The sequence below is a fragment of the Triturus cristatus genome, chromosome 10 (genome assembly GCF_964204655.1).
Source record: "Triturus cristatus chromosome 10, aTriCri1.1, whole genome shotgun sequence".
NCBI classification, from domain to species: domain Eukaryota; kingdom Metazoa; phylum Chordata; class Amphibia; order Caudata; family Salamandridae; genus Triturus; species Triturus cristatus.
This window is the reverse complement of record NC_140593.1, coordinates 405013061-405033175: the sequence shown is the minus strand read 5'-3', so window position 1 is coordinate 405033175 and position 20115 is coordinate 405013061. Positions and strand designations below refer to the sequence as shown.

At 42.6% G+C, this 20115-nt stretch overlaps 1 protein-coding gene across 14 annotated transcripts in view; it reads right to left on the bottom strand.

Annotated features, from left to right (window-relative positions):
• KIAA1217 (KIAA1217 ortholog) overlaps window positions 1-20115 on the bottom strand; it is a 1240780-nt gene that overhangs the window by 602793 nt on the left and 617872 nt on the right. Inside the window, exon 1 of one of the 14 annotated variants that reach the window (XM_085631683.1) lies at window positions 17237-18097. The exons of the other annotated variants lie outside the window; for them this stretch is intronic. The gene's annotated coding sequence lies outside the window, so the exon portion shown is untranslated. Of the gene's footprint in view, window positions 1-17236; window positions 18098-20115 lie in introns of those variants that run through there. 14 annotated transcript variants of the gene reach the window in all.

Here is a 20115-nt window from a genome sequence, read left to right as displayed (position 1 = left end):
AAAAGGGAGCTGGGTAGTTACAGGAACCTGAGGACTGCACAAGTGTACCATCCTGTAGGTAGTGAGCACTATACTAATGCCCCATAGTGCCCCTCTTATTCACTCACTCAATGGTCATAGTGTTAACAAAGTTCAGCACAATAAACAAAAAATGGACAAAGATGGGGATGCTGCCTTTTTGAATGATGCTCCTTGATTTCTCAAGCTATACTAATCTTTTTAATCTACTCTCAACCAACAACACTGTTGGTCCAGTCTACATCAATAACATGTTAAAAATGCACTTCCTTTTTTTCTTGCTTTTCATTTATTACCATTTTCTCTTTCATTTATTACCATTTTCCCTTTCCTTATAATCCATCTTATTGAGTGTCGGCCTTGTCGTTAGTGCTGTTTTGGGATTTCATTTTTTTTGTAGGCATATTGTGGCACACTAGGTCTCAAATTGGCTGATTATTTTATGTTATTTGATAGTTGTTTAGCCTCCAAAACCATACACAGGTTTTGTGGCATGTTTGTTTCTAGATTTAAGTGGTTCAGAATGTCATTGCATTATTTGTTTTAGTACAATCTTCAGTATACACAGTATAGATTATCTTTAATTGATGATTTTTGTCCTTTCGTCTGCCCTATTTATTGGAACAGCAAAAGTCTTTCACACGGATTCAAGCTCAACAAAGTTCTTAATTACTTGATTGAGGCTCATTTCTTGTTTTATTGCCACAGGTAACACTTTTCAGGCTTTGAATCTGCAAGCCTTCAATGTAATGCGTCTTTATGCTCCAGTTCGTCACAGACACAACAGTGAGAATGCCACTGAGCAATGCTGCAGTTGGGTGAGCTAGATTTGCTGTTGACAGGTGAACTAGTCTCTCCTCTCAATATATGACCCAGTTACTCCTTGACTTGGAGATGGATGTAGTGTGCATACATTATGCTGAACATTTCCAAAGGTACCTCTCTTGGTGCCTTGTGCAATGCCTTTACACCCACTATTTTTGACAAATAGATTTGAGAAACTGCTTGACTAGGGGAATCCAACTTAAATAAGACTTTGTAGAAAATGGCAATATTTTTCTTGCAACAAGCGTCCTCCTCATGCACTATAATGTATCATACTTCTTGTGATTCAACATAGTCCTTAATTTAATGAAATTATGACCCATTGATCTTGAAATTGTAAAGAGTGCCATATCACTGCTTGTCAAATATCTCATGCCAGACAAGAGAGGTCAATGATTCAAGCCATCAAACATGATTTTGGGGACGCTAGTATTAACTCGGTTTAAACTCTTAGCATTGTGGCTTATACCTATACAATAATAACTCTTGTGAAGAAGGTCTTCAATAATATGGTCTCATTTGTAATCTTTTGGTCCTTTCTACGGAATTGGACACTCTATATAAGTCCTCATCACTGCAGGAAGAAACAGCTTTGGCACTGAACACCCTACATCCAAGCCTTAGTGAAGGAAACACAAACAGATGGTCTACCTCACTGTAGAATGAAGGAACATCTCACTTCCCAAACACTGCACACTGCGTTCCAAAAATAATGATTTCACTAACTGATTCTCCACTGAAGCAGAAATGTTCATGTTCCCGCACACTGACTGGCACCCTTTTTTAAGTGTCGCCTGATAGGCATTACAATATCAGTAAAGAGTTGGCATCAGTTTGTGCTACTTTGCACAACATTTGGGCTGTGTTAAAGCAATAAATGCAGCATGCTGCAACGCTGCAGAGGCAGAGCAGCATTCAGAGGTCACATGGTGACTGTTGAGCCCTATCCCAAACCTGGAAAGTGAGTCAGAAGGGCAGGGGACTGTGAAAGCTGGAACAGGCAAGGCGGGTGCGGCAGGATGAAGGAGGGAGTGAGATGGTAGGACATTTCCGAGTGCACAGCAGAATGTCTGCAGAACAACAGGCTATCGTTTTTATCTATGACTGAAAAATGTTTGCTAAAGTGGGGGCCAGGCACCAGGCAATGTCACCATAGAGATTGAATATCATGCTCAAGGAGGGACTATTACCACAACCAGACTTCTAATTAAAGACAGTTTCACAAAATGATGGACTTAGTGGCACAACTTTCTTTGATGTACAGAACGTTTTGACAAGCCGGACTATAAAAGGTCTGGGTTAGTCCTTACTTTGCAATTACAACACAGTCCAATGCACTGCCATTGACGCTTTAGTTCCCTTGAAAGAGCTGCATCGCTATTTTTGACTTGGCCTCAATCATCTGATCATCAGAATAATGTTCCGGGCATAGTTGCTTGTAAATACCTATCCTACCACAACCATGAAGTGATAGCATTTAGATGGAAGGTAATCTCGGAACATTAGAAGAAAATAATTTTGAAAATCTCCGATCAAAGTAGAGCTCTGCCATACACAATGACTCATACTTTAAGTTGTTAGATTGTTAGGCAGTCACATTATTGTGACAACCTATCTATGTCAGTTTATGAATTAACCTGCCATCTTTTCTTCTGCATAAAATCTATATAGTAATCTGAATATAAAAATAACTGGTAACTTGAGGACAATTAATAATAGGTTTAGTTTACAGATTATACAGATTGTTTAACACATTCGGGAATGCTCAGGTCTTACTGTTTTTTTGAAAACTTACAGGAGGCTTTTTTGAAGAATCAATGAATATCTCAATAGAATAATGACCTGGCTGATTACGAGTTTATTTTCAGCATCCACGAGAATACATCTTACAGATTCACTGTTAGGTGCGCTGCAGTGGCGTAACGCAAAACAATGGGGCTCCCTGCAGAATGGAACGAGGGACCCCGGCGTCTCCCAGATTGCAAAGACATTCATTGGTCTTGGGCACAATGGGGGGCCCCTGAACGTTTGGCCTCCTGCCCCCCCCCCCCCATGCTGCAGGGGCCTGCTCGGGAATGCAAAGTGGCTTTCCAAAGAGTTTAACTATTTCTTATCCCATGCCATTGCACCCATTCTGAAAGGCTTGCAATGGCGTATCTTAGAGGGTGAGGGGGGCACCCCCAAAACAAGAAACCCTGCCCCCCTCCAGACCGTGCTGCGGGAGCCTCTGTTACGCTCCTGGTGTGCTACAGGATTAATTCAATGTGAAAGTAGGAATTAACCACTTTTTGATTTGCTTGCATTGGTTTAAGTATCAGGGAAATTCTGAAGACTTAGAGTTTGTGCCTTCCCTTTGCAGAAAGTCTTTTGGAAATTCTTCGACTTTTCAAATAATGAGCTACTCAACGCCACCACTAACTGGAAAAGCAGCACCCCGATGCTCAATGTGTACCTTGATGTATATGCAGGAAAACAGTATTCATATCCATTGTTCAATTGTTAAACCTAATTGAACATGGACTTCATTTTTAGTCTAAAACCAAAACAAATCACAAGCTTAAAATTTAACCCTATTTTGGTCACGTGAATCGGCTTCCCTGTAAGATATGCCTCTCTTCTATTCTTCAGACAAATGCACCCTAGTGTTGACAAAGAGAGAGTTAAACTGAGAGAAAGAGAAGGAGAAATGAAAACTGGATTACAATGTGAGTCTCTCTATCACTTTTTTCCCTATGTGCTACTGGCCTGATGTCTCGCTACCTGAAAGAGCACCACACACCAGGAGCCCCAGAAGGGACCTGCTTTTGGTATGCTGTGCTGAAGGGACAAACGCATTCTAGACGTTTTTAATAATTTCTTACATTGGACCCTTTTGTCTTCCTCATTCTTTTATTTTTTGCTCATTACTGTGCTCCAGATATTTACAATAGAATGTAGGCCTCCACGAGGCTCTATTATCTTTTTTATGTTTCTATTATACCTTTTAATTTCCGGCCAATTTTCTCTTTTTTTCAAATTCACTGCTCGAGCCAACTCCCACCCCTCCTCAATGGTGGTATTTCTTCAGAGGCGTAGTTACTTTTCTTAGGGATTCCATGCTCTCCGTGTTGCTCACACAAGCCGCATTCCACTCTCGCCTTTTTGTTTAGGTTCATCCTTATCAGCATTTCTTATCTCCCTGCTAATCCAGTTTCTCAGTATTTGCAGTCTTAAATATTTGTGCTTCTTATCCTAATGTATGCGTTTTGAGTCTTGTGGTGACCCTAGTGTTTTAAATGTTAAAAGTCATACAAATAAGAAAAAGTAATTCATTATGGAAATACCGGTTGCCCTCCAAAGGTGTTTCAGTTTTATCTACGCGCAAGTTGCTTCTCTGCTTGCTTTCAAGCTTTGCTTCTCCACTGTGTACAGCAAACTCAAGGATACTCGAATACATTATTCATTCATTAAAGTTTCAGATGCCTGTGGAATATTGACTGAGACTTCTTTATACCCTATCATCAAGGTTACTGAGTGATCATCACATCTGGTCTTGTTGGGCACGACTTACAAAGACCTGTACAGTAAATTCAGGCGTAGGTCTTATGTAAAGCAGAGGCACTCGCATAAAAAAAGCTTTGCGATTGGAGCACTTTTCTCTTGAAATTCACATTTTCCCTACTGCTTTAGGGTTACTGGGGCCCAGAAGGGCCATTGCACCACTGATGCTCATTTAGCTGTAAACGTGGGCTGCAACTTTGAGACTATTCTGATGAAATCGGTTTTAGATTTTCCACTGTTTGAGGTTCTTGTTTCAGTGCACAACAGGCTCTCCACTGGCTATGTGACCAACAGATATGGTGTCTCATGTGATTCTAATAGAGAGACTTCAGCTGGTAGGAGTGACCTACTTTGCCTGGGGAATATTGTGCAGAATTTTGTTTTTTGATTGGTCGCCTAATCAGATCAAATCCAGATCCTCTCTTTGGCTCCAGAACCTGATTCTAAGACAGGGCAATTATATCCTTGCCTAACTGCAGTAGCTAAATGGATGGCATCATCCTGTCTGAAACTTAACAGAGAGAAATCAGAGATGATGATATTAGGAAATAACACATGTCTATGGTCTCCTTCATATGGGCCACAATCCCTTGGTCCTCTACGGCAAACTGGTGAAGAATCTGGGAATATGGCTGGATAATAAACTGACCTCTGAGACACAAGTAAAAAAACACTGGCTGCGGGCTGTGTTGGCACTTCAAGGGTGATCAGAAAAATCCTGGAATTTCTACCAGAGATGGCACAGAGAGTCATGGTGAAGGCATTAGTGATCTTTCGCCTGGACTACGGAAATGTACTCTATTGGGGAGTCTTACAATCTGGCCTAAATAGATTGCAGTTTGTACAAAATGCTGTAGCGTGTCCCCTATTAAGGATCCCCAAACACCAATCAGTCAGAGCTTCCATGTCTAAGCCACACTGGCTTCCCATAAGGAAGCACATTCACTTTAAAACCGTATGTATAGCACATAAAGCATTTTATAACAAGGGTGCAAGATTATTGCACCAAATACTACAACCTTATAGACCAGGTTGACCCTAGATATCGGCTGCATCCCAGCAGGTGTAATCCGTAGAGTTCGTAAAAGTCAGAGTGGCAGCCTCTCCTTTATATTTTTGGCTTCCAAACTTTGGAGCGGGCTGCCTTCCACTCAGAGGATGATTTCTGATGAGCTATTTTTCAGGAAATGTCTTAAGATGTGGCTTTTTGGTTGCATCTGTTGACAGTTCTCTCTGGCTTACTTTGTACTGACCTTGTCTTTAGCGCTGGGAAGCCCTGTGTGGGCAGCAACATGCTCTTCAAGTCCCGCTAGAATAGACTAGAACATAGATCCTGAAAGTAAAAAAACTGCGACCACAGCAGAGGTACTTGTGTCTTTTAGAAAAATTAGGTACATGCTTCGTAAATTCAATCTTTTTAGTAATGATCGACAATTATGCTCCCTTGATCCTATTTATTTTCTTGCCTAAGGAGCGATAACTAGAATGCTTCATGAAATTAAAAAAAACAATTGTTACTGTTTCGAAGTATAATGCTAAGTGCTGAAGGTACGAAGGATCCATTGGTTCAAACAAAGTGTCTTTCACAGAGGGCTTTAGCACTGCGGTACACTGCTCTTGTGACGTCTCATGGGAGCTTTCTTTATTGCTAAGAAATGATTGACAATACGAAGCATCTGAAGTGACACAGCCTCTATGGTAGATTAAAGCCAGATCGGGAGCAAGGGGTTTTAAAGTGCTGCTGAACAACGACTAGTGGACAGTCATGTATCGAACCCATTGGGAGTTAAAGTAGAGAGCTGAATGCATAGTTTTTGAATCCAGGGTATTCTTCTAAAACAAAATGGAAGAACTAATGGACTTGATGCGAACAATGCTTACATAACAGTCATGTGTTAAAAAATATTCTACTGCTAAGGCGTTTGTTTTTTTCACATTTAATGTGAGTTCTCTAGAATCTCAGCTGTCTTCAATGGGTATTTCCACTGGTAATAGGTGGTACTCTAAGTTTGGTTTTCTTACTCAGTTTGTTTTGAAGCTTTTCAATGGCAGGCTGTGGAGTTTATTGTATTTGATATTTGATATTTTTAAGCTTGTATAGCGCCCGAATCACCCCGTGAGGGGTATCTCTGCGCTTAGGACAGCAGGAAACGTCAGACAATAGGGCCTAGTAAAGATATGTTTTAAACAATTTTCGAAAGAGGGGAAGGCTCTGGCAGTCGCGTAATTGGCGAGGGAGTTCATTCCAGAGGGTAGGGGCAAGGTAAGTAAATGGTTTGCCCCCTGACCGGGCCTTTTTGATTCTAGGGTTACAGAGAAGTTGCTTGGAGCCTGATCAGAGGGACCGGGTTGGGGGGAGTATTTTTGCAGTTTATCCGATAGTTAGGAAGGTCCCAGGCCATTAAGAGCTTTACAAACTGTGCAGCATATCTTGAATTTCACCCGTTTTCTCACAGGGAGCCAGTGCAGTTTGTTGAGAAGTGGTGTGGAGGCCGTTCTTGGGGGGGCATTTTCTACTAGTCGGGCTGCCGTATTCTGGACTACTTGCAGTTTGTTTAACGAAGACTCGCTGGCCGAGGCTAGCAGTGAATTGCAGTAGTCTAGACGGCTTAACACTAAAGCTTGCATTAGTATTTTCCTGGTAGAGGGAGGTAGCATGGGAAACACTTTTCTGAGGAGACAGAGTATGATAGCAGAAGCCGGCAGTGGTAGTGGCATGTGTTTCAAGTGTGAGATTCTGATCGAACCTGATTCAAAGGTTCTTGACCACTGTTTTTGGCGAGGAGCAGGTCCCAGCTCCTCCGGCCATCAGTTGGGAGACCAGCTTATTGCTGCACCCCAAACAGCTTGACCTCCAACTTATCGGCGTTAAGTTGCAGGAAGTTAGCTCTCATCCAGGCAGCGATGGTTTTCATACCCTCAGAGAAGGTAAGTTGAGTGTTTGGGTTAGACTTATCAAAGATAAGAAGAAGCGGAGTGTCGTCCACGTAAGAGATGGGACTGAACCCCAGATTCCTCATTAGTTTAGCCAAGGAAGTAACATAAATGTTAAAGAGGGTAGGGCTCAAGCAGGAGCCCTGGGGTACTCCCTTGGTAACTTTGGTGGTCTTAGATCTAAAGGGACCCAAAGTGACCGTTTGGGTTCTATCTGTTAGGAAGTCTGTCAACCATTTCAGAGCAACTCCTTGGACCCCGATGTCCTGGAGTCTCTCCAGTCGGATCTGGTGAGAGATGGTGTCAAACGCTGCAGACAGGTCAAGCAGCACTGACAGTGCTGCCTGACCTTGGTCCAGGGCCCTTCTGATATTGTCAGTTACCTCTATCAGAGCGGACTCTGCACTGTGTTTGTAGAACTTGATGATGTAAGGATCCAGTAAGAATTTATTGATGAAAATACATTTATCAGGGTCACAAATTGCCATGTTTGAAATGCACTCATATTGTGCCATGGAACTTCAGTTTATCTATTATTGGCAACATTTGGGAAAAAATACCCAAATGGCCCGTTTACCTATATCTAATATATCATTGCTTCCAAATAAAAAATTGTGGGTATGCCCATGTATATGGATGGGACGGACATTCTCTGTGGCAGCTCAATGTCTTTGAGGTGACTGAGCACATGCATACATACTGGGTGGATCTGATCTAACTATGTACCAAAATCGGTACATATGATGATAAGTGTATAATGATCTTAAAAGGTGTATCATGAAAGAGGAATTGCTGCGTACATAAATATTGCTGCAGCCTAAAGCTCATGGGCATTTAGACCCTAATTCCTTGTTTACTTGAATAGGACTAATACACACTTGTGAGAAAGGTGGACTTCCATAAATTCATGAGTAAGTCAGACCTTACTCTAAAGTGACTCACAGTTTGTGACCGGCAGTCCTGGTGAAGAGTGTTGGAACAGCAGCAAAGACAGGTAAACTAAGACCGTCTCCATCATATTGGTGGTCTAACACACACACAGAGACAACGCACGCCAGACAGCTTGTGCAGAGCACAGGGTGATAAAAACACTGCATGGCTTTGTGGTGGGCAATTCTGCCCTTGGGTAGACGAGTCAACAGAGCTATGTAGCTTTTTATGAAATGCTGTGCAACCATGGACACCACTAGTGTGTCTTTATACTCCATGTGCTGCTAGTACACAGAATATGAAATGTCCTGAGAGTTCAAAAACACCGTAAAATGCACAGAAGAAAGCATTGGGCAGCAGAGGTAGTGGCTAGTCTTAGCTCTTGGCCACATTTAAGTGTCTTAATAAAACACTTGTGCCTGAAAAGAACCTCTAGAGCTCCTAGACATTTTACAGGGTTGCCTGAAAAAGGATGCTCTGTTTCTCTGCTCGTTAGTTTTGGGGCTCCTCCTCTGATCTACTCACCCCCAAACTAAATATGTCACATATTGAGACCCCTTTGGGAACAACTAACAAGTGACTAGAGGCACATTCAAAACATGACCTCTTGAAACTGTAGTTTTTTTGATTTATAGTTCTTGTTTACACAAAAGCTTCAATAGCAAAATGTATAAATGGGTGTATGTCAATCCTCCCCTTCAAGATGTATGGCTTGCCGGCAGTTCTTACTAGTTACCAGGTATAATGCTCTGTCTACTGGTGCCAGATTTATTAAGCATTTACCAATATATTACTTCACTGTCACCCTATTTGCAGAGATTAAAATCACTGGGCCAGTGGAAGTGACAGCTATAGTCCTTTGACCCACCAGTGGCATTACAGGAAGTGACATCACATGGACTTTGACCCATCACCTTGTTAATTAATACAAACCTGAGGCAGTTGGTCGTTTTTAAGTAGAGACTGATAAGAACTATAACGAGCCAGCTACTAGAGCCAGCTACTAAAACCACCAAAAGCGAAAAGCATTTCTCCTTTCATGAGATCAGCAATAAGTTATAGGACTGCAAGTCGCTCCGTGAGAGTATCAACAGCTACGCTTGGCCACCATTAACTGGCAGCTTCCATACTTATCTGACACACAAATAAGCAGACCTTTCCTTTGGCATGGATGAATGCCTGGGTGAATACTTTTTCAGCAACCTTTGGACTCATGGAATAGCCAATGACTCGTCAGTGAACCCGCATTCTATGTAGAGAGCCCATCAGCCGCCAGAGGCGGTGCTAAGATGTGCACAACTCTCTTCCTTAGCTCCCATCAACCGGTTTTTCCTTTATATTTATACCGTGGACTTTGCTCACTTTCAAGATAAAGCTGAAGAGAAACCACAGCTTCAATGTATGGGGCATCAGTTAATCAATTAAAAGACAGCAGGGCAATTGAGTAGTTACGGATTTTTGTTTTAAACTGATCTAGAAAATTAAAGGTGCTTTAACAGCTTCTTAGAAAAGATTGCACTATTTATTTTTCTCCCAGCAGCCGGCCAGGAGGCACGCAAATCATAGAGAAAAGAGCTTGTGAATACGTAACCCATAAAACCAAAGCAAACAACTGACCGTAAAACCCAGGTATCAACTTCTGCATTAAAGCCTGTAAACATTAACCTAACAGCAGGCAGCCTGATAAAAGCCAAGCGTGTACAGAAAGGTCTGCTGTGGCAGAGACAGCCTGTGAGTGAGAAGTGTTGGTTCATTCAAACAAGAAGCAGGCCCAGTATGGAGAATGTGTCAATAAATCAAGCTCCTGCCAAAACCGAATGTCAGGAGTCAGTTTCTATTTTGGAATAGCCAAAACAGCACTGTGCACAACACAATTAACATTGAGCAAAAGAGCAGAATTAAGAGTTGACATTTAAAGACCCTGCCAAAGGACATTCACAGAATAAAGTGCAAAGCACACTCTGGTACACACTGTTTGCATCCTCCGGCAGACCCTTCATTGTCTGTCTGCTAGCGCTACATTTGTGATTAAAAAAAAAAAAAAGATGCACACTGAAGGAGGTGTTGTTCCCCACCCAACTGATAACTTCTCATACCCTCCTTCATTTCAGAAACAATTTAAAACCCACCTCTCTAGAGAAGAGACACATTCCTTATACCACACGAGACACCCGTTCCCTGCTTGTTGTTTCTTTGTAATTGTTGTAATTAATCATTAATCCACTCTCCGGGCTCAGGCCATTGTTCAACGCTCCGTGGCTCTCTCTCATGGTTTGTGCTGAACAAATAGGACCACATACACACACACATACACACACATACAAACAAACTCAAACAAGCATTGCGGCAATAGTAGATGCTGCTGGGGCCGTCCACAAACTACAAACAAAACCTGATGGCAGGATAACTGTAATAAATAGAGGCTGGCATCAAGAATACTGTTAACAAGCATTGGCATAGCCAATAGGTCTCGCTTTTGGGACCTTATAAGTATTTAGTTATGCAACTGTTGCATGGCTAAACACTTATAAGGTCCCAAAGGTGAGACCTATTGGCTATGCAAGCGCCATGAGACTCTTCGGAGTGATATGTTTGCGCTATAGAAGTGTTGATGACTTGACTTGACTTGACATAAGTGTATAGCCACGCAACACTTAATGTTGTTGCACCAACGATATTGTACTGGATAACTTGATTCGGGCGCTATACAAGCTTAAAAATATCAAATATGCCAATGCTTGTTTTTTTTTTTAAAAGGACAAGCAGTGCTATCAGGCTCCGGCTGCCACTTAGTCCACCGCATCCCACGTAGACGCTGCAGCCATCTTTGGATGGTTTTAAAGTCAATTCAAAAGCGGTCACCAGTGTATGTGAATCCCTATCTCAACTGTGAGACTGTTCTCCTGCTTCCCAATTCTATTAAATACAAATTATGTAAAGAGAACATCCCTTTATGAGCTGCACGGCTCAGCCTACCCACGTTTCACGCGCAGATTTGAAATACTGATGGTTTGGGCTTCCCGGAATTCAACTGGTAGAGAGGGGTAGAGAGGGGTAGAGAGGGGTAGAGAGGGGTAGAGAGGGGTAGAGAGGGGTAGAGAGGGGTGTAGAGGTAGAGAGGGGTAGAGAGAGGCGGAGAGGTGGAGAGGTAGAGGTAACGAGGTAACGAGGTAACGAGGTAGAGGTAAAGAGAGAGGTAGAAAGGTAGAGGTAGACAAAGGTAGAGGTAGAGAGAGAAAGGCATAGAGAGAGAGGCAGAGAGAGTGAGAGAGAGAGGTAGATAGAAAGAGGTAGAGAGAGAAAGGCATAGAGAGAGAGACAGAGAGAGAGGGGTAGAGAGAGAGAGACAGAGAGAGAGGGGTAGAGAGAGAGAGGTAGAGAGAGAGGTGGAGAGAGAGAGGTCGAGAGAGAGGTATGAGAGGTAGAGAGGTGGAGAGAGGTGGAGAGAGAGAGAGGTAGAGAGAGGGAGAGAGGTAGCGAGAGAGAGGTAGAGAGGGAGAGAGGTGGAGAGGTAGAGAGAGCTAGAGAGAGAGGTAGAGAGAGAGCTAGAGAGAGAGAGAGAGAGAGAGAGAGAGAGAGATAGAGAGAGGTAGAGAAAGAGAGGTAGAGAGGTAGAGAGAGCTAGAGAGAGAGAGGTAGAGGGGTAGAGAGAGCTAGAGAGAGAGAGGTAGAGAGAGAGAGAGAGAGGTAGAGAGAGAGAGATAGAGAGAACATAAAGAATGACATTTGTAGTTCAGCACCCATTCAGGTGTTTGCTCCCGAACTATGCCGCATTCTTACTATGGATGCCAGTGGAAATGGTTTGGGTGCAGTGCGCACGCAGAAGAAGGGTGGAGAAAGAGTATGTAATTGAGTTAGCATCAAGAAGCCTTACACCCACAGAAGAGGCGCATTCTGTAAGAGAGAGAGAGACACTAGCTTGTGTGTGAGATATGGAGCCTTTTCAGGCACTTGGGTACTGAGTTTGATGTAGAATGGACCACAAAACAATGGTAAATTTGCTTACAACAGAAGGGTTTGTGAAGGCGTCTGCAAGAATTGGCAGGATTTCTATGCAGTTACAGGATTATAATTATCAAATATGTGCCAGGTGTACAAGAACAAAGTTGTTGATTGTTTAGGCCATATGCCGTTACCCATGAGAGAACTGCCAAAAAGTGAGTGGGAGGATTGCTTTATAAAAGAAATGGGGTGAAGCATGTCTATCCTTCTGTATATCACCCAGCAGGGAAAGGGGCAGTGGAGCGATTTAATCGGGTAATGAAAGTCACCAGCCAAACGGCTTGTGAAAATAAGAAGGGATGGGAGGTAATGTTGAAGAAAATGTTGTGGACATACAGATGGACACCTTCGCTCACTGGGTACAGTCCTTTTGTGCTGATGCGGAGTAGGGAGCTATTCACCAAAGAGAACATGGGGCGGAAGGACAGCGCAAGATGGGTGAGTGCTCACCAGGAGTGCTTAGGAGGAATGCTGTTAAAGCTGGCTGAGCTCATAAAAAGTTTCTGTTTCTGTGCTGTCCGGCCACAACGTAGAGTTGAGACTAAAGGAAGTTGTACACTTGGAAGTGCGTGCATTTATTCCCCACAGGTACATGGGATGGCAAGGAAAGGCCATCTAACTTATGGTGCCAAGAAGTCAGGAGTAACAGTAAAGGGAACTGAGCTGACAAACTAGATGTTGGGGTCACCCTGGAACCCCCGGGTGTGCAAAGGGAGGTAGGGTAAATTGCCATAGCCTAAGACTGATCTTGAAATGAACTGTGTACTTCCTTCCTCTGCACGATCGGCTTTCCGCTCAACTAAATTTCACTCTGAGATCTATATTAGTGTACAGTGTTGCAAAATATACATATCACATGCTAACCCAATCTGACAATATATTAAAAAAATGTATTTCCAGATACAAGCCAGGTAAACCATCTACGATACAATCTTTCATAGGGCAAGACCTCAAAACAGATTGCATATTGTATTGTATGAACTGATCCACCAAACCGTACTAATTTCAAATGCATCTGAGCAGCTTTCCAGAATATAAATGTAATTATAAGCACGACAGAGCACTCAAGTTATACTTTAATAAAATAAGTGTCTTCCTCTCACTGAAAGAAAACTATTTCGGAAGAACAAAACTATGCCATACGGTCCCAAGCTTTCAATGGTATATATCTGCAAAAATAATCTATAGTCTGTAAATCTACCTACACATGCTTGCCTATATTTAAAGTGCAACTTGTGGTGATAAATTAATGGAAAAGCACTCCACTCCGACTGTATTTATACCCACTTGCAATATACTGGTCAGTCAGCCAGCCATCCTTTAAACTGATCTTATATTTTCGCTAAACAATATTAAGCAGCAGAGAACATGGGCAGTACCCAAGATATTGGGCTCAACTCTGAAATTTCTCAGCAGACCCTGAGACATTTGGTGCAAGCTAGGCAGGAGCTTTTGTCGGTTCATGTACCTACAGTTTTAAAAGAAAAGGTACAAGAGGGAAAAGAGGTGCAGTTTCAACGTAATGTGCGCCAAAGATCCAGTAACTTTACCTTAGCTTAAAGATCGGCAGGGGAAACGCCAGTTGGTCTAGCACAAATGGAAGTTGCCTGACTTTCTGCTTCACACGCAGGCTGGCTGACACATAACAGTGATCCGCACATAATGCTGGGGTAGACGGACAGAAACTGGCATACAGGGAGGCAGGAGGAGAAACAGGCTGGCATGCAATGGCAACGAATACCAAGAATCTAATATAGAAGTTTAGTATATCAAGCAGAAGAAGATGCCATTCAGAGTGAGAGGTTGTGGTACATAAGGAAGACGCTTGCAAGCAGCGGACAGAGAAGTGCAAGCAGAGCAGTTAGCATGCACAGGAAGTGGGGGACGCAGAACGGAGCTTTTTTCTTTAAAAAAAAAAAAAAAAGTACTCGCATGCAAGAATCGGGACATTAGCTTGGCATGCAAGGATGTTAACACACAAGATGCTAATGGCTAGGAGGAGTTAGTGCTTTCAATGGTAAACAAGAAGCACGAGCAAAAAGTGGATGCGAGTGGTGCGAGTGCGCGATGTGAAAAGTGAAAGTAGGCTGCAAAAAGTGGATGCGAGTGGTGCGCACGCACGTGATGGCAAAAGTGAAAGTAGGCTGGCGAGTGGTGTGCGCGCACCATGACGAGAGAGGAAAGCCATATGGCGCCTCTTCTCATCATTGTGCGCGTAACCGCACACTCTAGGCCAGCCAGCATTTGGTAGGACTTTGAAAAGCCCGTTTACAAAAATTCTCTCCGAGCAGTGCATGCGCTGGCCCAGGCGAGACCTAAAAATGATAAACCAGTGAGGAGCAGCCCGGGCCCTGATTTCACAGATGTGCTTTCACTATCTTGCAAATTACCCAGAAGGTCCCTCCGTTCAAAGTGAAACAGATAGGAACGCCATTTTTCTGCATTTCAATTGAAAATAACCTATTGATTCGCATCCTTTCACCATAAAGCTGTACCTTATTTATTTATTTTTTATGGTGTGTTCTACAGTACCAGCAAGTACAGTCTTAGTGGAGATTACAGGGCATGATATAAAGAAACACATTATATGTTGGTATAGTTAAGAGTCTTGGTTATGATATGTCGTCTTTGACTTTAAGGGCAACTTTAGGTGACGAAAAGCGAAGGACAATGTTAATGCCACAGCATTGTGGAAGAACCTTTCACAATCATAAACGATAATTTGTACAGATCTGGCCATTAACACAGTTTCTTGTATACAAAAATTCTTAACTACCTTGAATTGCATTGTTTTTTATTTTACTTGTGTTTTTATTTATATTTGTTTTACGTATATTTAGTTTGTTTGCGTAATTAATTTGTTGGACTTGCAGATATCAGTCTGCTGGCATGTATCATAAATGCCTCAACAAGATGTTCTTACTGTTGACTTGAACCCTTAACTAAAGTAGTTCAAAGCAGAGGCAGACAAAGATTTTCCAAAATCTCTAGGGAATAATTCCCAGGTTGAGTAGCATACCTCACTAGCGTGGGTTCATTGGAGTCGATGCATGTTAAGGTAGCAGGCATATGCCTTTAGTTTGTGAAAAGGGCTGTGCAAGAAATGAAAGCACAGAAAAATGTAAATCTATAAGGGGCACCTACCTGTGGTCCAACAATCATGAGCCTTAGCTTCAACAAAACCCAACAGTTAACTAAAACCTACCAAAACACTCAAGTCATCTATGCACAACTCATTTGAAGTCCCAAGAGATCTCATTCTCTAACACCTTTCAGATGGAGCAATTTTTATTGTTCAAGCATCCAAAAAGCCATCAAGCTTTACATTAACTGGTATTGGAAATGTATCCTATTTTCCGTATAAAGTAGCAAGTGAAGCTAAGATGACTTAATTCTGACGCTGATGGAAATTATTACCAAAGCTCATCATCAAAGTAGCAGCACGGGCAACAGGCCTTTGGCACAAAAATGGAAGAAGCATTTCGGTGGTCTGCACTTTTGCTATCCAGAAAGATCGGTGCATGTTTTGTAAAAAATTTCAATGATCGGCAAGTTAACCCCTTCAGTGCCCGCCCCTTTCCCCGCCCAGTGCCGGCCGTTGCATTAGCGGGCGGGGTCTATGACGAGCTGGACTCGTCATGGGCACAGCGCCACCGCGGCCCATGACGAGTCCAGCTCGTCATGGGCACTGAAGGGGTTAAACAAAACATATTAAACCAACATGGCTTCTACAAAGCTTTCTCAAGAGAGTCTAGCATGGAAGCATCCCTTTCGGCAAAGTGAGACGCACACAAGGCAGTAAACTAATTTGCTGTTTTAAGTTTCATAAAATACAAGACGCAGTAAAATCCCCATTAAGGGTGAATGAATTTATTATACATTCATAAGCTGCCAATAAATGTATGGATCGCTTTGTGTAATCGGAAGAGATCAATGGTGTATTTTTCCTTGGACAAGGTTGGATAACTTCATATATTTTTCGCGCCAGCATCTATTCACGGCCATAAAGACCGTGTTTTTCCCCGAGCATGGGCTTGCCAAATCTTGTAATTTTGCTCCAGGGGAGAAGCCCTTTGTAGATCTTGGCTCTGCCCTTGGACGTAAACTCCCCAGCAGGTCTCCGACGGAACCCCTCCTGGCTTCCACAGCCAAACCCAGAGTAATGACTCCTTTTCTGTGAATGCTCCTTTGTTGAGAATGCATTCATTAATGCCTCTAAATATAGACACACAGGAATGCTAATACAATTATTTATGTTCGCTTTAATTCGCAAGGAATAACAGCCCAGCCAGTGCACAGGCAGCTGTTAGCACAACTACTGATAATGTGTCACTGTCCGTGCAATAAACGCATACCCGTGCCAACAATGAACAAAGCAAAGCTGGGGTTCAAGCGTTTGCTTGTGAGTGTCACAACCAATTATTTGAAAACGAAACACACAAAAAACACAGAATGTGTTTAAAAACCTTGCATGCTGGGTTTCAGTTACATACTTTTATCAATGGTTTTTAGCGATGGAAAGAAAGGATTTGAAAAATGTTATATTTGTAGGCATCACAGATTTATTCATAGGATTTGCACATACTTCTGACTTTAGAGATTCATAAAAATCCCCACGAGTATGTGTGCGACTGCACAGAAACCACAGTTTTCCATGCATATTCCCACTGCCTAATACTTTCACATGATGACTGTTAGCAAGGCGGACAATTCTATGAGTTAAGTACAGGAGACCTGTCCATTAGTAACTTCTTTCTTCTTTTCTTCATCAGCTCATTTTTGCCAGGTGTGGGAACCTGTTATATCTCTCACCTCCCTAGGTACATTCCTTCCACCCCCGCCCCCACATTCCTTTGGCACATCCTTAGAATGTTGACTTGAAGGCAGCCTTGGAATGTTGACAAGGTGGCCTGTCAGATGATTCCTGGCGCCAGTAAGCGGAGGGTGCTTTCTTCTTGTATCATTAATAAAGTACTTAAAGACTTACTTGCTCGGTGACTCCTTACTACAATTTTGGCGACGAGTTACGGGATGCTGTGACAGGGACAGCGCTGCACCCTCCCCTGTGTAATTTTCATCTTGCTGGTTGCCTGCTGGAACTTCTTCGGAGCTGAGCCTTGCTGGTGGTTTTCGTAAACGGACAATTTAGACTGGACTCCTCTCATGGTGGTGAGGTTTCCCATTCTTATTGTTGAAGATTGTCCGGTTGAACCTGTATGTGCCATCATCGTTGTTTGTGCTCTCGTTGACCGTGACCTACCTTCACAAGTTCACGGGGGAGGACGGCACGTCTACAGCAGCCCCTCATGTACTTAAGATTGTTCTGATGTTTTTCTGAATTATAGGAATTGCATGACGGTGGCGAGCCCATGAGTGTGGCGTCCTCCTGCCACCTTTGCATTTGAACTGCCCGGGTTCCACGCTTCGCTCTGGTCACGCTGAAGCATTTTAGAGTTTGTTTGCCGGTGTCCGCCTTCTGCTGGCACGGTTCACGGCTTGTTTGACGTTTCAATGTGGTCGGAGTGTCTTGGGAGATTCCTTGCTCTCCCGATTCTGCTGTCAAGGGTGGAGCGATCTGTGTTTTGAAGCTACCGGAGGAAGCTCATTTCTGCAAATAGCGAGCAGGCGTCACTTCGATTCCTGGCGGACGTCCATGTTTGTGGAGCTGGAGGATTCTAGTTCACGACGCTCGCTTCTACACTGTATTTCAACATAAATGTGGAAATACCGGAGATTCTCAAGCGAGCGTCTTGTGTGTTCTCTCAATAAAGACTCACGGTTTTTCATTTGCGCTAAAGTTTATCTTGGTTCTGAAGAGTCTCATTCAGTGAAGTCTGCGTCTTCTGCCTCCTCTCAGCGTTTTTCAACGGAAGTTACCGGTTTTCCAGACTGTTTTTTTATTATTAGTAACTTTCACAGTCATAAAAAGAGGACTGTTGTAACCCAAGCTACAGCGTTTTAGCAGAGCTTCAGGGAAATTAGTTTTTCTTTGCTTTTTTTAAGGTTGAACATCACTTTGACTGTTTATATTTTTGTATCATTTGTATTGCATTAATCCTTTTTCTTTTTAGTGGTTCATATTTGTTTGCACTTCCTTGTTGACTGTTCATAGTGCAGTGCAGCACATTATATACTATTGTCAAGAATGGCTGGTGCAGGCATGAGTCAGCCACCCCCCTTTTTGAACGAGTTAGGAGAGCCAGATATACCCTGGAGGAGGTGGGAAGGTATTTCAAATATTACCTTATAGCCATAGGGGGTGGTAATTTTTTTAATGTAAACAACATATACTGTTGCACAATTTGGGTATTCAGGGAAGCACATTTTTTGAGGATATAACAGGGAGACTAGTGGATGAGGAACCTTTGGAGGAGGAGGCTGGTGTTGATGTTTATGAATACACGTTAAGAAAGTTAGAGGAACACTTCAGAGTTAAAGTAAATGTGGTTCTAGAAAGACACAAACTCTTCAAGAGATGTCAAAGGAAGGATGAGAAAGTTTCCTCTTATGTAGCTGTGTTGAGGGGCATGTCTGCAACTTGTGAATTTGGTGCGCTGACAGACTCCCTTATCAGGGACCAATTAGTCAGGTGCACAAATGATGGGAAGGTTCAGGAGGAATTATTGACTAGGAATCCTGACCTTGATGAAGCTATTAGCAAAGCAATGGGATAGGAACATACTGCACTATGTATTAGAGAAATGAAAATTGCTGATGGGTCAAAGGAGAAGAGTGAATCTAAGGCATCCAATGGTGAGGAAGCTGTTTGCAAAGTAGGTAGTAAAAACAGAGAAGTGCCTAGTAAAAAAATGGAAAACGTACAGTGTTTCATATGTGGTAGCCATAATCACTTGGCAAACAATTGGAAATGCTCTGATAGGAACATAATATGTAGAAAATGTAATAAGAGGGGTCATTTTTCAAAAGTTTGTAAAGCTTTTAGTCCCAATGTACATGTGATTGAACACCAGGAGGTAGAGAATGAAGTGGAAAAAACTTTTATCTTTCAAATTGAGGAAAAGAGTATGGAGGAGAAAACTCAGTATCCTACATGTGAAATTAGTCTTGATGGTGAAAAATTCATGGTCTGCGCTGACTCATGTTCCCCTTTTACCCTAGTGGAAAAGAGAGTTTTCAATGAGAAATTTTCTAAACTTACATCAAGTTAGAAAATGCTGATATAAATCCTTCAGGGTACAATAGAGAACCGATTCCCTTAGAATGCATGGTGAGAATGAGAATCTCTTTTAAAAACAGACACACAGTGGGGAAGGTTTATATTACCAAGCAGGGCTCGAGTCTTTTAGGATGGAAACATCAGAAAGAATTAGGGATTACTCTGGATCCCAATAATTTGGAGCAAGTCTTACTTATTGATCCCCCAGGGGTTGGTGACAATCTCACTAGAGCAGTGGTTCCCAAACTTTTGACTCCTGAGGACCCCCTGAGTCACCACTGGAAGTCGGGGACCCCCAAGCAATTTGCATGATTTAAATTTCAAACGTTGAAAAAGTAAATCGAAAAAAATAAACACATGTGTGCACACAAAACAAATACTTGAATTACTAAGGATTTTAGGAGCATATTTACAAACCCCTACCACCATGGAAACATCACTGTTTGCAACGTTCGCGTGTCGATAGGGGCTTCACCTTATTTACAAGACAGCGGTAAGCCACTTAACATGGCTTAACGCTGCCTTGTAAATAAGGCCCCCTTTCGCGCAATGCTTAGCGTGAAAGGGGTGGGTTGTGGGTTTTGCAGTGGGCGTTCCACCGCTAAACCCATTGATTTTGATGCTGCCCCCTATTCACAGGGGCAGCGTAAATAGAAGGCAGCGACAAAATTAACACCAGGGAAAACCAG